This window comes from Hyla sarda, unplaced genomic scaffold (assembly GCF_029499605.1).
Source record: "Hyla sarda isolate aHylSar1 unplaced genomic scaffold, aHylSar1.hap1 scaffold_885, whole genome shotgun sequence".
NCBI lineage: Eukaryota > Metazoa > Chordata > Amphibia > Anura > Hylidae > Hyla > Hyla sarda.
In genome coordinates this window covers 83265-101829 of record NW_026610914.1, presented here as the reverse complement: position 1 = coordinate 101829, position 18565 = coordinate 83265, and the positions used below count along the sequence as shown (strand labels likewise).

At 45.7% G+C, this 18565-nt stretch overlaps 8 non-coding genes across 8 annotated transcripts; all 8 read right to left on the bottom strand.

Moving 5' to 3' along the window:
- Nucleotides 1–1375: 1375 nt before the first annotated feature.
- LOC130348679 (U2 spliceosomal RNA) lies at nt 1376–1566 on the bottom strand. Its single transcript, XR_008886179.1, has one exon. It is a non-coding gene; the product is annotated as a U2 spliceosomal RNA (small nuclear RNA).
- A 2100-nt stretch (nt 1567–3666) lies between these two features.
- On the bottom strand, nt 3667–3857 carry LOC130348678 (U2 spliceosomal RNA). Its single transcript, XR_008886178.1, has one exon. It is a non-coding gene; the product is annotated as a U2 spliceosomal RNA (small nuclear RNA).
- Nucleotides 3858–5953: 2096 nt separating this feature from the next.
- On the bottom strand, nt 5954–6144 carry LOC130348677 (U2 spliceosomal RNA). The gene has a single exon (XR_008886177.1). It is a non-coding gene; the product is annotated as a U2 spliceosomal RNA (small nuclear RNA).
- A 2088-nt stretch (nt 6145–8232) lies between these two features.
- On the bottom strand, nt 8233–8423 carry LOC130348676 (U2 spliceosomal RNA). Its single transcript, XR_008886176.1, has one exon. It is a non-coding gene; the product is annotated as a U2 spliceosomal RNA (small nuclear RNA).
- A 2070-nt stretch (nt 8424–10493) lies between these two features.
- On the bottom strand, nt 10494–10684 carry LOC130348675 (U2 spliceosomal RNA). The gene has a single exon (XR_008886175.1). It is a non-coding gene; the product is annotated as a U2 spliceosomal RNA (small nuclear RNA).
- Nucleotides 10685–12766: 2082 nt separating this feature from the next.
- On the bottom strand, nt 12767–12957 carry LOC130348674 (U2 spliceosomal RNA). The gene has a single exon (XR_008886174.1). It is a non-coding gene; the product is annotated as a U2 spliceosomal RNA (small nuclear RNA).
- A 2084-nt stretch (nt 12958–15041) lies between these two features.
- LOC130348634 (U2 spliceosomal RNA) lies at nt 15042–15231 on the bottom strand. Its single transcript, XR_008886139.1, has one exon. It is a non-coding gene; the product is annotated as a U2 spliceosomal RNA (small nuclear RNA).
- Nucleotides 15232–17319: 2088 nt separating this feature from the next.
- Nucleotides 17320–17510, bottom strand: LOC130348673 (U2 spliceosomal RNA). Its single transcript, XR_008886173.1, has one exon. It is a non-coding gene; the product is annotated as a U2 spliceosomal RNA (small nuclear RNA).
- Between the last annotated feature and the right edge of the window lie 1055 nt (nt 17511–18565).

Sequence of the window (18565 nt, the reverse complement as noted above, 5' to 3'; positions counted from 1 at the left end):
GTCACATACACAGCAAAGGAGAGATGTTGTTTACACCTAGTGATGTCAGTGGTATTGAGTGACATCACAGCACAGTGCTAAGGCTCCTGGGCCTGGACACAGCAGCGGCTGCAATATCTCAACGGAGAATACGTTTATATATATGTGTGTGTGTGCGCGTATATATATATATATATATATATATATATATATATATATATATTTCTCCGCCGAAATCACTTTTAAACCCATTTCCACCTTTTTTTCCCTTCTCTTCCTCTTACTTTTTTTTCACGTTTTTTTACGTTTTTCTCCTTTTCGCCTCTTTTCTGGGCGTATTATTCTTCTTTTTCTTCTTTTTTTTCGTCTAATGCATACCCCATCAGTGCAGCAATGCTTATTCAATACCGCCAGCAGATGGAGACACTGGGGGATAATTTTCTAAGGATTTATACTGATTTTTCCTGTCTGAATTTGTCGCACAGAAAGTTGCAGGCCAAATATGTGTGACATTTCTGCGACTTTAGCTTCTAGAGCATTTTTACAACATTATACATAGGTGCTGAATACATAAAAAGCGACTGTTCAGCGACAGACAAGTCGCATCGGCTGAAAGTAGGCCAGAATGTCAGTCCATGTTGGAGCAGGTTTAGATACAGTCTAAAGTATAGATCTCAAAGTCTGTGCACAGAATTTAGCAAGGGCCTCGCACCTTCTGATGCATCAGGTAGGTGCACAATAGCATAGCCTAACCCTCTGTACTTTGGTCTATATTGATGCGGGACATAGACAGCCAGCTGATGACCAATCCATTAGTGCAATGGATGGCTGGAAGCATTTGTCTTTGCCTTTGCAATACCACAGAAGCAATGCATGGTCAATGTACAGCAATGACACACCTGTGTGAACAGCCAGGAGACCCCCCCCATGTTATGTTACATAGTTACATAGTTAGTACGGTCGAAAAAAGACATATGTCCATCAAGTTCAACCAGGGAATTAAGGGGTAGGGGTGTGGCGCGATATTGGGGAAGGGATGAGATTTTATATTTCTTCATAAGCATTAATCTTATTTTGTCAATTAGGAACATTCAGCACCCACCCGCTATCAAGGCAGCTGCCTATCATGTCATGCCCTACCTGCACAGGTGTGCTGGCTACTCAAATGATCCAATTAAGGAGGCCATTTAGTCAGCAGCAGCAGAAGTCCTGTGCCTGGACGCTCCAACAGCGGCCAGACACAAGCAGAAGCAGAAGCAGCAGAAGCAGCAGCAGCACCACCTTTTGTTTTTTGGCTGCAGCAGCAGCAGCAGCAAGGCCCACAGGGCTGGCTAGCTGGCTAGCCAGCAAGCAGGTAGCAATGAAAGTAGGAATCTTTCTTTTTAACCCTGTAAGGGGGTGGTGCACTGTACCCGAAGATACTGCCATATCGGGTCAATGCATAGGGCGACGGAAGCAAGCTTCGAAATCGGCCCCCGTTCTCAAAAATCCATTTAATATATGGTCCCCAGATAGGGGACGTATCAGATATTAAACTGATAAGAACAGATACTACACTTGATCTTAGCCAAAAGGCCGAGAAGCGATAACCGTGAAAGGGGCGGGCCCAACAAGGTCCCCTTCATGGGCACTATCACTGCTTGCTGTCAGGGAGGCTGCCAGACAATTTTCCATGCACACTCTGGGCTGGGGGGCAGTCAACCACCAGTACACACAGCAGAACCTAAACCCATACCATTATTGCTAAGCAGCAAGACAGGGGCCCATTGCACTCCCACGGGGCCTTTTTAAATGCAATCCATAAACCGGATTTGCCAGGAACCCTTCTTACTCCTCCTACTTGCATGTGACACTGGGCTTAGGATCTGCATAGGAAACACACACACAAGCACACACCTACCTTTGTTGCCTGCAGATGCCTCCTTGGCTGTCCCCAAACGGTATCAAACCAACACCCACGGGAAGCTGTAAGCATAGAGGACATGCCTGCACCCCATTGGACTTACCTGTGTGGGTTAAATCCGGGTTATTTGACAACCTATGGCGGTGATGGTTCTGCTCAGGCACTCAGGCAGAGCAGTGCTGATGCTCCTCATAAAGCTGTCGCTGCTGTGAAGGTTCTAGGTGACATCACAAATCCCTATGGTTACATACACAACAAAGCTGGGTTGTTGTTGTTTACACTCTGCAAGGCCTGTGGAAGTGAGTGACATCATAGCACTGTAGTTCTGAGGGTTCTAGATGGATGCAACAATCTCCTGTTGCTTCTATGAAGGCCATAATAGACGACATCACCAAACAGCTCCATAGTCACATACACAGCAAAGGAGAGATGTTGTTTACACCTAGTGATGTCAGTGGTATTGAGTGACATCACAGCACAGTGCTAAGGCTCCTGGGCCTGGACACAGCAGCGGCTGCAATATCTCAACGGAGAATACGTTTATATATATGTGTGTGTGTGCGCGTATATATATATATATATATATATATATATATATATATATATATATATATTTCTCCGCCGAAATCACTTTTAAACCCATTTCCACCTTTTTTTCCCTTCTCTTCCTCTTACTTTTTTTTCACGTTTTTTTACGTTTTTCTCCTTTTCGCCTCTTTTCTGGGCGTATTATTCTTCTTTTTCTTCTTTTTTTTCGTCTAATGCATACCCCATCAGTGCAGCAATGCTTATTCAATACCGCCAGCAGATGGAGACACTGGGGGATAATTTTCTAAGGATTTATACTGATTTTTCCTGTCTGAATTTGTCGCACAGAAAGTTGCAGGCCAAATATGTGTGACATTTCTGCGACTTTAGCTTCTAGAGCATTTTTACAACATTATACATAGGTGCTGAATACATAAAAAGCGACTGTTCAGCGACAGACAAGTCGCATCGGCTGAAAGTAGGCCAGAATGTCAGTCCATGTTGGAGCAGGTTTAGATACAGTCTAAAGTATAGATCTCAAAGTCTGTGCACAGAATTTAGCAAGGGCCTCGCACCTTCTGATGCATCAGGTAGGTGCACAATAGCATAGCCTAACCCTCTGTACTTTGGTCTATATTGATGCGGGACATAGACAGCCAGCTGATGACCAATCCATTAGTGCAATGGATGGCTGGAAGCATTTGTCTTTGCCTTTGCAATACCACAGAAGCAATGCATGGTCAATGTACAGCAATGACACACCTGTGTGAACAGCCAGGAGACCCCCCCCATGTTATGTTACATAGTTACATAGTTAGTACGGTCGAAAAAAGACATATGTCCATCAAGTTCAACCAGGGAATTAAGGGGTAGGGGTGTGGCGCGATATTGGGGAAGGGATGAGATTTTATATTTCTTCATAAGCATTAATCTTATTTTGTCAATTAGGAACATTCAGCACCCACCCGCTATCAAGGCAGCTGCCTATCATGTCATGCCCTACCTGCACAGGTGTGCTGGCTACTCAAATGATCCAATTAAGGAGGCCATTTAGTCAGCAGCAGCAGAAGTCCTGTGCCTGGACGCTCCAACAGCGGCCAGACACAAGCAGAAGCAGAAGCAGCAGAAGCAGCAGCAGCACCACCTTTTGTTTTTTGGCTGCAGCAGCAGCAGCAAGGCCCACAGGGCTGGCTAGCTGGCTAGCCAGCAAGCAGGTAGCAATGAAAGTAGGAATCTTTCTTTTTAACCCTGTAAGGGGGTGGTGCACTGTACCCGAAGATACTGCCATATCGGGTCAATGCATAGGGCGACGGAAGCAAGCTTCGAAATCGGCCCCCGTTCTCAAAAATCCATTTAATATATGGTCCCCAGATAGGGGACGTATCAGATATTAAACTGATAAGAACAGATACTACACTTGATCTTAGCCAAAAGGCCGAGAAGCGATAACCGTGAAAGGGGCGGGCCCAACAAGGTCCCCTTCATGGGCACTATCACTGCTTGCTGTCAGGGAGGCTGCCAGACAATTTTCCATGCACACTCTGGGCTGGGGGGCAGTCAACCACCAGTACACACAGCAGAACCTAAACCCATACCATTATTGCTAAGCAGCAAGACAGGGGCCCATTGCACTCCCACGGGGCCTTTTTAAATGCAATCCATAACCCGGATTTGCCAGGAACCCTTCTTACTCCTCCTACTTGCATGTGACACTGGGCTTAGGATCTGCATAGGAAACACACACACAAGCACACACCTACCTTTGTTGCCTGCAGATGCCTCCTTGGCTGTCCCCAAACGGTATCAAACCAACACCCACGGGAAGCTGTAAGCATAGAGGACATGCCTGCACCCCATTGGACTTACCTGTGTGGGTTAAATCCGGGTTATTTGACAACCTATGGCGGTGATGGTTCTGCTCAGGCAGAGCAGTGCTGATGCTCCTCATAAAGCTGTCGCTGCTGTGAAGGTTCTAGGTGACATCACAAATCCCTATGGTTACATACACAACAAAGCTGGGTTGTTGTTGTTTACACTCTGCAAGGCCTGTGGAAGTGAGTGACATCATAGCACTGTAGTTCTGAGGGTTCTAGATGGATGCAACAATCTCCTGTTGCTTCTATGAAGGCCATGATAGACGACATCACCAAACAGCTCCATAGTCACATACACAGCAAAGGAGAGATGTTGTTTACACCTAGTGATGTCAGTGGTATTGAGTGACATCACAGCACAGTGCTAAGGCTCCTGGGCCTGGACACAGCAGCGGCTGCAATATCTCAACGGAGAATACGTTTATATATATGTGTGTGTGTGCGCGTATATATATATATATATATATATATATATATATATATATATATATATTTCTCCGCCGAAATCACTTTTAAACCCATTTCCACCTTTTTTTCCCTTCTCTTCCTCTTACTTTTTTTTCACGTTTTTTTACGTTTTTCTCCTTTTCGCCTCTTTTCTGGGCGTATTATTCTTCTTTTTCTTCTTTTTTTTCGTCTAATGCATACCCCATCAGTGCAGCAATGCTTATTCAATACCGCCAGCAGATGGAGACACTGGGGGATAATTTTCTAAGGATTTATACTGATTTTTCCTGTCTGAATTTGTCGCACAGAAAGTTGCAGGCCAAATATGTGTGACATTTCTGCGACTTTAGCTTCTAGAGCATTTTTACAACATTATACATAGGTGCTGAATACATAAAAAGCGACTGTTCAGCGACAGACAAGTCGCATCGGCTGAAAGTAGGCCAGAATGTCAGTCCATGTTGGAGCAGGTTTAGATACAGTCTAAAGTATAGATCTCAAAGTCTGTGCACAGAATTTAGCAAGGGCCTCGCACCTTCTGATGCATCAGGTAGGTGCACAATAGCATAGCCTAACCCTCTGTACTTTGGTCTATATTGATGCGGGACATAGACAGCCAGCTGATGACCAATCCATTAGTGCAATGGATGGCTGGAAGCATTTGTCTTTGCCTTTGCAATACCACAGAAGCAATGCATGGTCAATGTACAGCAATGACACACCTGTGTGAACAGCCAGGAGACCCCCCCCATGTTATGTTACATAGTTACATAGTTAGTACGGTCGAAAAAAGACATATGTCCATCAAGTTCAACCAGGGAATTAAGGGGTAGGGGTGTGGCGCGATATTGGGGAAGGGATGAGATTTTATATTTCTTCATAAGCATTAATCTTATTTTGTCAATTAGGAACATTCAGCACCCACCCGCTATCAAGGCAGCTGCCTATCATGTCATGCCCTACCTGCACAGGTGTGCTGGCTACTCAAATGATCCAATTAAGGAGGCCATTTAGTCAGCAGCAGCAGAAGTCCTGTGCCTGGACGCTCCAACAGCGGCCAGACACAAGCAGAAGCAGAAGCAGCAGAAGCAGCAGCAGCAGCAGCACCACCTTTTGTTTTTTGGCTGCAGCAGCAGCAGCAAGGCCCACAGGGCTGGCTAGCTGGCTAGCCAGCAAGCAGGTAGCAATGAAAGTAGGAATCTTTCTTTTTAACCCTGTAAGGGGGTGGTGCACTGTACCCGAAGATACTGCCATATCGGGTCAATGCATAGGGCGACGGAAGCAAGCTTCGAAATCGGCCCCCGTTCTCAAAAATCCATTTAATATATGGTCCCCAGATAGGGGACGTATCAGATATTAAACTGATAAGAACAGATACTACACTTGATCTTAGCCAAAAGGCCGAGAAGCGATAACCGTGAAAGGGGCGGGCCCAACAAGGTCCCCTTCATGGGCACTATCACTGCTTGCTGTCAGGGAGGCTGCCAGACAATTTTCCATGCACACTCTGGGCTGGGGGGCAGTCAACCACCAGTACACACAGCAGAACCTAAACCCATACCATTATTGCTAAGCAGCAAGACAGGGGCCCATTGCACTCCCACGGGGCCTTTTTAAATGCAATCCATAACCCGGATTTGCCAGGAACCCTTCTTACTCCTCCTACTTGCATGTGACACTGGGCTTAGGATCTGCATAGGAAACACACACACAAGCACACACCTACCTTTGTTGCCTGCAGATGCCTCCTTGGCTGTCCCCAAACGGTATCAAACCAACACCCACGGGAAGCTGTAAGCATAGAGGACATGCCTGCACCCCATTGGACTTACCTGTGTGGGTTAAATCCGGGTTATTTGACAACCTATGGCGGTGATGGTTCTGCTCAGGCAGAGCAGTGCTGATGCTCCTCATAAAGCTGTCGCTGCTGTGAAGGTTCTAGGTGACATCACAAATCCCTATGGTTACATACACAACAAAGCTGGGTTGTTGTTGTTTACACTCTGCAAGGCCTGTGGAAGTGAGTGACATCATAGCACTGTAGTTCTGAGGGTTCTAGATGGATGCAACAATCTCCTGTTGCTTCTATGAAGGCCGTAATAGACGACATCACCAAACAGCTCCATAGTCACATACACAGCAAAGGAGAGATGTTGTTTACACCTAGTGATGTCAGTGGTATTGAGTGACATCACAGCACAGTGCTAAGGCTCCTGGGCCTGGACACAGCAGCGGCTGCAATATCTCAACGGAGAATACGTTTATATATATGTGTGTGTGTGCGCGTATATATATATATATATATATATATATATATATATATATATATATTTCTCCGCCGAAATCACTTTTAAACCCATTTCCACCTTTTTTTCCCTTCTCTTCCTCTTACTTTTTTTTCACGTTTTTTTACGTTTTTCTCCTTTTCGCCTCTTTTCTGGGCGTATTATTCTTCTTTTTCTTCTTTTTTTTCGTCTAATGCATACCCCATCAGTGCAGCAATGCTTATTCAATACCGCCAGCAGATGGAGACACTGGGGGATAATTTTCTAAGGATTTATACTGATTTTTCCTGTCTGAATTTGTCGCACAGAAAGTTGCAGGCCAAATATGTGTGACATTTCTGCGACTTTAGCTTCTAGAGCATTTTTACAACATTATACATAGGTGCTGAATACATAAAAAGCGACTGTTCAGCGACAGACAAGTCGCATCGGCTGAAAGTAGGCCAGAATGTCAGTCCATGTTGGAGCAGGTTTAGATACAGTCTAAAGTATAGATCTCAAAGTCTGTGCACAGAATTTAGCAAGGGCCTCGCACCTTCTGATGCATCAGGTAGGTGCACAATAGCATAGCCTAACCCTCTGTACTTTGGTCTATATTGATGCGGGACATAGACAGCCAGCTGATGACCAATCCATTAGTGCAATGGATGGCTGGAAGCATTTGTCTTTGCCTTTGCAATACCACAGAAGCAATGCATGGTCAATGTACAGCAATGACACACCTGTGTGAACAGCCAGGAGACCCCCCCCATGTTATGTTACATAGTTACATAGTTAGTACGGTCGAAAAAAGACATATGTCCATCAAGTTCAACCAGGGAATTAAGGGGTAGGGGTGTGGCGCGATATTGGGGAAGGGATGAGATTTTATATTTCTTCATAAGCATTAATCTTATTTTGTCAATTAGGAACATTCAGCACCCACCCGCTATCAAGGCAGCTGCCTATCATGTCATGCCCTACCTGCACAGGTGTGCTGGCTACTCAAATGATCCAATTAAGGAGGCCATTTAGTCAGCAGCAGCAGAAGTCCTGTGCCTGGACGCTCCAACAGCGGCCAGACACAAGCAGAAGCAGAAGCAGCAGAAGCAGCAGCAGCACCACCTTTTGTTTTTTGGCTGCAGCAGCAGCAGCAAGGCCCACAGGGCTGGCTAGCTGGCTAGCCAGCAAGCAGGTAGCAATGAAAGTAGGAATCTTTCTTTTTAACCCTGTAAGGGGGTGGTGCACTGTACCCGAAGATACTGCCATATCGGGTCAATGCATAGGGCGACGGAAGCAAGCTTCGAAATCGGCCCCCGTTCTCAAAAATCCATTTAATATATGGTCCCCAGATAGGGGACGTATCAGATATTAAACTGATAAGAACAGATACTACACTTGATCTTAGCCAAAAGGCCGAGAAGCGATAACCGTGAAAGGGGCGGGCCCAACAAGGTCCCCTTCATGGGCACTATCACTGCTTGCTGTCAGGGAGGCTGCCAGACAATTTTCCATGCACACTCTGGGCTGGGGGGCAGTCAACCACCAGTACACACAGCAGAACCTAAACCCATACCATTATTGCTAAGCAGCAAGACAGGGGCCCATTGCACTCCCACGGGGCCTTTTTAAATGCAATCCATAACCCGGATTTGCCAGGAACCCTTCTTACTCCTCCTACTTGCATGTGACACTGGGCTTAGGATCTGCATAGGAAACACACACACAAGCACACACCTACCTTTGTTGCCTGCAGATGCCTCCTTGGCTGTCCCCAAACGGTATCAAACCAACACCCACGGGAAGCTGTAAGCATAGAGGACATGCCTGCACCCCATTGGACTTACCTGTGTGGGTTAAATCCGGGTTATTTGACAACCTATGGCGGTGATGGTTCTGCTCAGGCAGAGCAGTGCTGATGCTCCTCATAAAGCTGTCGCTGCTGTGAAGGTTCTAGGTGACATCACAAATCCCTATGGTTACATACACAACAAAGCTGGGTTGTTGTTGTTTACACTCTGCAAGGCCTGTGGAAGTGAGTGACATCATAGCACTGTAGTTCTGAGGGTTCTAGATGGATGCAACAATCTCCTGTTGCTTCTATGAAGGCCATAATAGACAACATCACCAAACAGCTCCATAGTCACATACACAGCAAAGGAGAGATGTTGTTTACACCTAGTGATGTCAGTGGTATTGAGTGACATCACAGCACAGTGCTAAGGCTCCTGGGCCTGGACACAGCAGCGGCTGCAATATCTCAACGGAGAATACGTTTATATATATGTGTGTGTGTGCGCGTATATATATATATATATATATATATATATATATATATATATATTCTCCGCCGAAATCACTTTTAAACCCATTTCCACCTTTTTTTCCCTTCTCTTCCTCTTACTTTTTTTTCACGTTTTTTTACGTTTTTCTCCTTTTCGCCTCTTTTCTGGGCGTATTATTCTTCTTTTTCTTCTTTTTTTTCGTCTAATGCATACCCCATCAGTGCAGCAATGCTTATTCAATACCGCCAGCAGATGGAGACACTGGGGGATAATTTTCTAAGGATTTATACTGATTTTTCCTGTCTGAATTTGTCGCACAGAAAGTTGCAGGCCAAATATGTGTGACATTTCTGCGACTTTAGCTTCTAGAGCATTTTTACAACATTATACATAGGTGCTGAATACATAAAAAGCGACTGTTCAGCGACAGACAAGTCGCATCGGCTGAAAGTAGGCCAGAATGTCAGTCCATGTTGGAGCAGGTTTAGATACAGTCTAAAGTATAGATCTCAAAGTCTGTGCACAGAATTTAGCAAGGGCCTCGCACCTTCTGATGCATCAGGTAGGTGCACAATAGCATAGCCTAACCCTCTGTACTTTGGTCTATATTGATGCGGGACATAGACAGCCAGCTGATGACCAATCCATTAGTGCAATGGATGGCTGGAAGCATTTGTCTTTGCCTTTGCAATACCACAGAAGCAATGCATGGTCAATGTACAGCAATGACACACCTGTGTGAACAGCCAGGAGACCCCCCCCATGTTATGTTACATAGTTACATAGTTAGTACGGTCGAAAAAAGACATATGTCCATCAAGTTCAACCAGGGAATTAAGGGGTAGGGGTGTGGCGCGATATTGGGGAAGGGATGAGATTTTATATTTCTTCATAAGCATTAATCTTATTTTGTCAATTAGGAACATTCAGCACCCACCCGCTATCAAGGCAGCTGCCTATCATGTCATGCCCTACCTGCACAGGTGTGCTGGCTACTCAAATGATCCAATTAAGGAGGCCATTTAGTCAGCAGCAGCAGAAGTCCTGTGCCTGGACGCTCCAACAGCGGCCAGACACAAGCAGAAGCAGCAGCAGCACCACCTTTTGTTTTTTGGCTGCAGCAGCAGCAGCAAGGCCCACAGGGCTGGCTAGCTGGCTAGCCAGCAAGCAGGTAGCAATGAAAGTAGGAATCTTTCTTTTTAACCCTGTAAGGGGGTGGTGCACTGTACCCGAAGATACTGCCATATCGGGTCAATGCATAGGGCGACGGAAGCAAGCTTCGAAATCGGCCCCCGTTCTCAAAAATCCATTTAATATATGGTCCCCAGATAGGGGACGTATCAGATATTAAACTGATAAGAACAGATACTACACTTGATCTTAGCCAAAAGGCCGAGAAGCGATAACCGTGAAAGGGGCGGGCCCAACAAGGTCCCCTTCATGGGCACTATCACTGCTTGCTGTCAGGGAGGCTGCCAGACAATTTTCCATGCACACTCTGGGCTGGGGGGCAGTCAACCACCAGTACACACAGCAGAACCTAAACCCATACCATTATTGCTAAGCAGCAAGACAGGGGCCCATTGCACTCCCACGGGGCCTTTTTAAATGCAATCCATAACCCGGATTTGCCAGGAACCCTTCTTACTCCTCCTACTTGCATGTGACACTGGGCTTAGGATCTGCATAGGAAACACACACACAAGCACACACCTACCTTTGTTGCCTGCAGATGCCTCCTTGGCTGTCCCCAAACGGTATCAAACCAACACCCACGGGAAGCTGTAAGCATAGAGGACATGCCTGCACCCCATTGGACTTACCTGTGTGGGTTAAATCCGGGTTATTTGACAACCTATGGCGGTGATGGTTCTGCTCAGGCAGAGCAGTGCTGATGCTCCTCATAAAGCTGTCGCTGCTGTGAAGGTTCTAGGTGACATCACAAATCCCTATGGTTACATACACAACAAAGCTGGGTTGTTGTTGTTTACACTCTGCAAGGCCTGTGGAAGTGAGTGACATCATAGCACTGTAGTTCTGAGGGTTCTAGATGGATGCAACAATCTCCTGTTGCTTCTATGAAGGCCATAATAGACGACATCACCAAACAGCTCCATAGTCACATACACAGCAAAGGAGAGATGTTGTTTACACCTAGTGATGTCAGTGGTATTGAGTGACATCACAGCACAGTGCTAAGGCTCCTGGGCCTGGACACAGCAGCGGCTGCAATATCTCAACGGAGAATACGTTTATATATATGTGTGTGTGTGCGCGTATATATATATATATATATATATATATATATATATATATATTTCTCCGCCGAAATCACTTTTAAACCCATTTCCACCTTTTTTTCCCTTCTCTTCCTCTTACTTTTTTTTCACGTTTTTTTACGTTTTTCTCCTTTTCGCCTCTTTTCTGGGCGTATTATTCTTCTTTTTCTTCTTTTTTTTCGTCTAATGCATACCCCATCAGTGCAGCAATGCTTATTCAATACCGCCAGCAGATGGAGACACTGGGGGATAATTTTCTAAGGATTTATACTGATTTTTCCTGTCTGAATTTGTCGCACAGAAAGTTGCAGGCCAAATATGTGTGACATTTCTGCGACTTTAGCTTCTAGAGCATTTTTACAACATTATACATAGGTGCTGAATACATAAAAAGCGACTGTTCAGCGACAGACAAGTCGCATCGGCTGAAAGTAGGCCAGAATGTCAGTCCATGTTGGAGCAGGTTTAGATACAGTCTAAAGTATAGATCTCAAAGTCTGTGCACAGAATTTAGCAAGGGCCTCGCACCTTCTGATGCATCAGGTAGGTGCACAATAGCATAGCCTAACCCTCTGTACTTTGGTCTATATTGATGCGGGACATAGACAGCCAGCTGATGACCAATCCATTAGTGCAATGGATGGCTGGAAGCATTTGTCTTTGCCTTTGCAATACCACAGAAGCAATGCATGGTCAATGTACAGCAATGACACACCTGTGTGAACAGCCAGGAGACCCCCCCCATGTTATGTTACATAGTTATAGTTAGTACGGTCGAAAAAAGACATATGTCCATCAAGTTCAACCAGGGAATTAAGGGGTAGGGGTGTGGCGCGATATTGGGGAAGGGATGAGATTTTATATTTCTTCATAAGCATTAATCTTATTTTGTCAATTAGGAACATTCAGCACCCACCCGCTATCAAGGCAGCTGCCTATCATGTCATGCCCTACCTGCACAGGTGTGCTGGCTACTCAAATGATCCAATTAAGGAGGCCATTTAGTCAGCAGCAGCAGAAGTCCTGTGCCTGGACGCTCCAACAGCGGCCAGACACAAGCAGAAGCAGAAGCAGCAGAAGCAGCAGCAGCACCACCTTTTGTTTTTTGGCTGCAGCAGCAGCAGCAAGGCCCACAGGGCTGGCTAGCTGGCTAGCCAGCAAGCAGGTAGCAATGAAAGTAGGAATCTTTCTTTTTAACCCTGTAAGGGGGTGGTGCACTGTACCCGAAGATACTGCCATATCGGGTCAATGCATAGGGCGACGGAAGCAAGCTTCGAAATCGGCCCCCGTTCTCAAAAATCCATTTAATATATGGTCCCCAGATAGGGGACGTATCAGATATTAAACTGATAAGAACAGATACTACACTTGATCTTAGCCAAAAGGCCGAGAAGCGATAACCGTGAAAGGGGCGGGCCCAACAAGGTCCCCTTCATGGGCACTATCACTGCTTGCTGTCAGGGAGGCTGCCAGACAATTTTCCATGCACACTCTGGGCTGGGGGGCAGTCAACCACCAGTACACACAGCAGAACCTAAACCCATACCATTATTGCTAAGCAGCAAGACAGGGGCCCATTGCACTCCCACGGGGCCTTTTTAAATGCAATCCATAACCCGGATTTGCCAGGAACCCTTCTTACTCCTCCTACTTGCATGTGACACTGGGCTTAGGATCTGCATAGGAAACACACACACAAGCACACACCTACCTTTGTTGCCTGCAGATGCCTCCTTGGCTGTCCCCAAACGGTATCAAACCAACACCCACGGGAAGCTGTAAGCATAGAGGACATGCCTGCACCCCATTGGACTTACCTGTGTGGGTTAAATCCGGGTTATTTGACAACCTATGGCGGTGATGGTTCTGCTCAGGCAGAGCAGTGCTGATGCTCCTCATAAAGCTGTCGCTGCTGTGAAGGTTCTAGGTGACATCACAAATCCCTATGGTTACATACACAACAAAGCTGGGTTGTTGTTGTTTACACTCTGCAAGGCCTGTGGAAGTGAGTGACATCATAGCACTGTAGTTCTGAGGGTTCTAGATGGATGCAACAATCTCCTGTTGCTTCTATGAAGGCCATAATAGACGACATCACCAAACAGCTCCATAGTCACATACACAGCAAAGGAGAGATGTTGTTTACACCTAGTGATGTCAGTGGTATTGAGTGACATCACAGCACAGTGCTAAGGCTCCTGGGCCTGGACACAGCAGCGGCTGCAATATCTCAACGGAGAATACGTTTATATATATGTGTGTGTGTGCGCGTATATATATATATATATATATATATATATATATATATATATATATATTTCTCCGCCGAAATCACTTTTAAACCCATTTCCACCTTTTTTTCCCTTCTCTTCCTCTTACTTTTTTTTCACGTTTTTTTACGTTTTTCTCCTTTTCGCCTCTTTTCTGGGCGTATTATTCTTCTTTTTCTTCTTTTTTTTCGTCTAATGCATACCCCATCAGTGCAGCAATGCTTATTCAATACCGCCAGCAGATGGAGACACTGGGGGATAATTTTCTAAGGATTTATACTGATTTTTCCTGTCTGAATTTGTCGCACAGAAAGTTGCAGGCCAAATATGTGTGACATTTCTGCGACTTTAGCTTCTAGAGCATTTTTACAACATTATACATAGGTGCTGAATACATAAAAAGCGACTGTTCAGCGACAGACAAGTCGCATCGGCTGAAAGTAGGCCAGAATGTCAGTCCATGTTGGAGCAGGTTTAGATACAGTCTAAAGTATAGATCTCAAAGTCTGTGCACAGAATTTAGCAAGGGCCTCGCACCTTCTGATGCATCAGGTAGGTGCACAATAGCATAGCCTAACCCTCTGTACTTTGGTCTATATTGATGCGGGACATAGACAGCCAGCTGATGACCAATCCATTAGTGCAATGGATGGCTGGAAGCATTTGTCTTTGCCTTTGCAATACCACAGAAGCAATGCATGGTCAATGTACAGCAATGACACACCTGTGTGAACAGCCAGGAGACCCCCCCCATGTTATGTTACATAGTTACATAGTTAGTACGGTCGAAAAAAGACATATGTCCATCAAGTTCAACCAGGGAATTAAGGGGTAGGGGTGTGGCGCGATATTGGGGAAGGGATGAGATTTTATATTTCTTCATAAGCATTAATCTTATTTTGTCAATTAGGAACATTCAGCACCCACCCGCTATCAAGGCAGCTGCCTATCATGTCATGCCCTACCTGCACAGGTGTGCTGGCTACTCAAATGATCCAATTAAGGAGGCCATTTAGTCAGCAGCAGCAGAAGTCCTGTGCCTGGACGCTCCAACAGCGGCCAGACACAAGCAGAAGCAGCAGAAGCAGCAGCAGCACCACCTTTTGTTTTTTGGCTGCAGCAGCAGCAGCAAGGCCCACAGGGCTGGCTAGCTGGCTAGCCAGCAAGCAGGTAGCAATGAAAGTAGGAATCTTTCTTTTTAACCCTGTAAGGGGGTGGTGCACTGTACCCGAAGATACTGCCATATCGGGTCAATGCATAGGGCGACGGAAGCAAGCTTCGAAATCGGCCCCCGTTCTCAAAAATCCATTTAATATATGGTCCCCAGATAGGGGACGTATCAGATATTATCTGATAAGAACAGATACTACACTTGATCTTAGCCAAAAGGCCGAGAAGCGATAACCGTGAAAGGGGCGGGCCCAACAAGGTCCCCTTCATGGGCACTATCACTGCTTGCTGTCAGGGAGGCTGCCAGACAATTTTCCATGCACACTCTGGGCTGGGGGGCAGTCAACCACCAGTACACACAGCAGAACCTAAACCCATACCATTATTGCTAAGCAGCAAGACAGGGGCCCATTGCACTCCCACGGGGCCTTTTTAAATGCAATCCATAACCCGGATTTGCCAGGAACCCTTCTTACTCCTCCTACTTGCATGTGACACTGGGCTTAGGATCTGCATAGGAAACACACACACAAGCACACACCTACCTTTGTTGCCTGCAGATGCCTCCTTGGCTGTCCCCAAACGGTATCAAACCAACACCCACGGGAAGCTGTAAGCATAGAGGACATGCCTGCACCCCATTGGACTTACCTGTGTGGGTTAAATCCGGGTTATTTGACAACCTATGGCGGTGATGGTTCTGCTCAGGCAGAGCAGTGCTGATGCTCCTCATAAAGCTGTCGCTGCTGTGAAGGTTCTAGGTGACATCACAAATCCCTATGGTTACATACACAACAAAGCTGGGTTGTTGTTGTTTACACTCTGCAAGGCCTGTGGAAGTGAGTGACATCATAGCACTGTAGTTCTGAGGGTTCTAGATGGATGCAACAATCTCCTGTTGCTTCTATGAAGGCCATAATAGACGACATCACCAAACAGCTCCATAGTCACATACACAGCAAAGGAGAGATGTTGTTTACACCTAGTGATGTCAGTGGTATTGAGTGACATCACAGCACAGTGCTAAGGCTCCTGGGCCTGGACACAGCAGCGGCTGCAATATCTCAACGGAGAATACGTTTATATATATGTGTGTGTGTGCGCGTATATATATATATATATATATATATATATATATATATATATATATTTCTCCGCCGAAATCACTTTTAAACCCATTTCCACCTTTTTTTCCCTTCTCTTCCTCTTACTTTTTTTTCACGTTTTTTTACGTTTTTCTCCTTTTCGCCTCTTTTCTGGGCGTATTATTCTTCTTTTTCTTCTTTTTTTTCGTCTAATGCATACCCCATCAGTGCAGCAATGCTTATTCAATACCGCCAGCAGATGGAGACACTGGGGGATAATTTTCTAAGGATTTATACTGATTTTTCCTGTCTGAATTTGTCGCACAGAAAGTTGCAGGCCAAATATGTGTGACATTTCTGCGACTTTAGCTTCTAGAGCATTTTTACAACATTATACATAGGTGCTGAATACATAAAAAGCGACTGTTCAGCGACAGACAAGTCGCATCGGCTGAAAGTAGGCCAGAATGTCAGTCCATGTTGGAGCAGGTTTAGATACAGTCTAAAGTATAGATCTCAAAGTCTGTGCACAGAATTTAGCAAGGGCCTCGCACCTTCTGATGCATCAGGTAGGTGCACAATAGCATAGCCTAACCCTCTGTACTTTGGTCTATATTGATGCGGGACATAGACAGCCAGCTGATGACCAATCCATTAGTGCAATGGATGGCTGGAAGCATTTGTCTTTGCCTTTGCAATACCACAGAAGCAATGCATGGTCAATGTACAGCAATGACACACCTGTGTGAACAGCCAGGAGACCCCCCCCATGTTATGTTACATAGTTACATAGTTAGTACGGTCGAAAAAAGACATATGTCCATCAAGTTCAACCAGGGAATTAAGGGGTAGGGGTGTGGCGCGATATTGGGGAAGGGATGAGATTTTATATTTCTTCATAAGCATTAATCTTATTTTGTCAATTAGGAACATTCAGCACCCACCCGCTATCAAGGCAGCTGCCTATCATGTCATGCCCTACCTGCACAGGTGTGCTGGCTACTCAAATGATCCAATTAAGGAGGCCATTTAGTCAGCAGCAGCAGAAGTCCTGTGCCTGGACGCTCCAACAGCGGCCAGACACAAGCAGAAGCAGAAGCAGCAGAAGCAGCAGCAGCACCACCTTTTGTTTTTTGGCTGCAGCAGCAGCAGCAAGGCCCACAGGGCTGGCTAGCTGGCTAGCCAGCAAGCAGGTAGCAATGAAAGTAGGAATCTTTCTTTTTAACCCTGTAAGGGGGTGGTGCACTGTACCCGAAGATACTGCCATATCGGGTCAATGCATAGGGCGACGGAAGCAAGCTTCGAAATCGGCCCCCGTTCTCAAAAATCCATTTAATATATGGTCCCCAGATAGGGGACGTATCAGATATTAAACTGATAAGAACAGATACTACACTTGATCTTAGCCAAAAGGCCGAGAAGCGATAACCGTGAAAGGGGCGGGCCCAACAAGGTCCCCTTCATGGGCACTATCACTGCTTGCTGTCAGGGAGGCTGCCAGACAATTTTCCATGCACACTCTGGGCTGGGGGGCAGTCAACCACCAGTACACACAGCAGAACCTAAACCCATACCATTATTGCTAAGCACCAAGACAGGGGCCCATTGCACTCCCACGGGGCCTTTTTAAATGCAATCCATAACCCGGATTTGCCAGGAACCCTTCTTACTCCTCCTACTTGCATGTGACACTGGGCTTAGGATCTGCATAGGAAACACACACACAAGCACACACCTACCTTTGTTGCCTGCAGATGCCTCCTTGGCTGTCCCCAAACGGTATCAAACCAACACCCACGGGAAGCTGTAAGCATAGAGGACATGCCTGCACCCCATTGGACTTACCTGTGTGGGTTAAATCCGGGTTATTTGACAACCTATGGCGGTGATGGTTCTGCTCAGGCAGAGCAGTGCTGATGCTCCTCATAAAGCTGTCGCTGCTGTGAAGGTTCTAGGTGACATCACAAATCCCTATGGTTACATACACAACAAAGCTGGGTTGTTGTTGTTTACACTCTGCAAGGCCTGTGGAAGTGAGTGACATCATAGCACTGTAGTTCTGAGGGTTCTAGATGGATGCAACAATCTCCTGTTGCTTCTATGAAGGCCATAATAGACGACATCACCAAACAGCTCCATAGTCACATACACAGCAAAGGAGAGATGTTGTTTACACCTAGTGATGTCAGTGGTATTGAGTGACATCACAGCACAGTGCTAAGGCTCCTGGGCCTGGACACAGCAGCGGCTGCAATATCTCAACGGAGAATACGTTTATATATATGTGTGTGTGTGCGCGTATATATATATATATATATATATATATATATATATATATATATATTTCTCCGCCGAAATCACTTTTAAACCCATTTCCACCTTTTTTTCCCTTCTCTTCCTCTTACTTTTTTTTCACGTTTTTTTACGTTTTTCTCCTTTTCGCCTCTTTTCTGGGCGTATTATTCTTCTTTTTCTTCTTTT